The 1,602-nt window shown below is 35.1% G+C and overlaps 1 protein-coding gene across 1 annotated transcript in view; it reads left to right on the top strand.

Moving 5' to 3' along the window:
* The first annotated feature begins 124 nt into the window (after positions 1 to 124).
* The window catches only part of pot1 (protection of telomeres 1 homolog), a 58,561-nt gene continuing 57,083 nt past the window's right edge, over positions 125 to 1,602 (top strand). The window contains exon 1 of the mRNA XM_005747622.2: positions 125 to 172. The gene's annotated coding sequence lies outside the window, so the exon portion shown is untranslated. The remainder of the gene's footprint in view (positions 173 to 1,602) is intronic.

Below are 1,602 nucleotides of genomic sequence, written 5' to 3'. Positions count from 1 at the left end.
AAAAAACGTTTTTCTATTTGCATTTCAAAACTGACTTTGATTTTGATTTTTCTTATTTTTTCAAGCATTACGTCTTTGATCATGTTTATGCAGTGCCCTGGGTTATTTTCTACGCATGCGCGTAGCAGAATCAGCCTGTCAATTCGAAAGCAAGCGAGGGAAAACTGCTGTGGTAGGTTTTTCACGTTTATTGACAGCGTGTATTATGCTCTTTCATTATAATGACTACTTCAGATTCGTTTTCGGATTTTCTTTTATTAACTTTAATTAGTTTGCAGATAGTTTGTTCGATGGGCGTTTGACGTCGTTGTACTTATGAAAAAGCGTGTGTTGCGTTTTCATAGCGTTTTAGTTTCTTACTCACTTGTAAATACGTACATCATACACAGCACATGCCCAGATGTTTTAATAACAAGCAGACTGCATTCTGGAGTTCGACCGACATCTAAATTAGTAGTATTATTTACGTAAAGAAAAGCAAGTTTATTTAGATCCTCGTTGTCTTCCGCGTGTCCACAACTTCTCAAAGTTTAAGCCATAAACGTGCAGCATTATGTGTCTAATATTATCCGAAATTCCCAGTACGAGGTATATATTTATAAAAAATATATGTATAGTATTTTCTGTTTCATTGCGTTGTTGTCCAGATCAGCAAAATTTAAATTGAAGCATTTCTGAGTGGAGTTTGGTTTGGGGTTATTTGAAAAACAGAACTTATTTCTCGCTTTTCCTTGTTTTCTACCTTAATCCATCAGGTTGCAGGGTCAATAAGAAGTCTTTAATTTTCCTTAAATAAGTGCTAAATGGGTTATGAGTTCGTGTTAAACTGGTTATGGGTTCACGTTAAACTGGATGCTAGCAAAGCTGCTAGTCTTTGTGGTAGTGTTTGCTAGCTAACGACCTCGTTAACAACTTAATTCCCTGTGACATTAGTTGAACGGAAGATAATATTACAGTACAACAGCCCGTTGTCAATACCCAAGTAGGCAAGTTTGTACTTGGTAAGTTCACTTGGAAGTCCAGACTTCCGAGGACTCTACACAAACTTTACAACTGGAAGCGGGGAGTACTTGATGACGTCACAGCTCTGCTCAGCTCACAGTGTGTTTTTACTGCCACCCCCTTAATTTTATTGTGATCAATACTTACAGAAATTCCTCTGATACGCCTAATCACTAGATTTCTTTAAAAACAGTTTATTTAGGAAAGTGTTTTTAATCACGTTGGCAAAATGCTTGGCTATAAAACAGCCATCCATGTGAAATTATTGGGAAAGAGTTCAGTAAAGACTCATTATTTACATTGGTGTGATCTTAGAAGATGGTAATGAACTTTATGCCACTATACTGAAATAAATATTGAATAATCATTATTCATTTTCAAGTAACATACGTATTTGTGTAACATACATGTAATTATAATCTTATACACCTCCACCTATTCTTAGTCTTATTCATAACCATTATTTTATTATTATAATTTGCCTTCTAACATCCATAGAATTATATGCTCTTTTATATCATCTATGATCTGCTTCATAGTAGAGCTGGGCGATAGAACGATAACGATATGTATCGCGATATAACTTTTACTCGATAGAGA

Source organism: Pundamilia nyererei, unplaced genomic scaffold, assembly GCF_000239375.1.
Source record: "Pundamilia nyererei isolate P.nyererei 1_Seehausen unplaced genomic scaffold, PunNye1.0 scaffold00201, whole genome shotgun sequence".
Classification (NCBI taxonomy): Eukaryota; Metazoa; Chordata; class Actinopteri; order Cichliformes; family Cichlidae; genus Pundamilia; species Pundamilia nyererei.
Note: the sequence above shows the minus strand (reverse complement) of the source record. Positions and strands in the feature narration are given on the sequence as shown.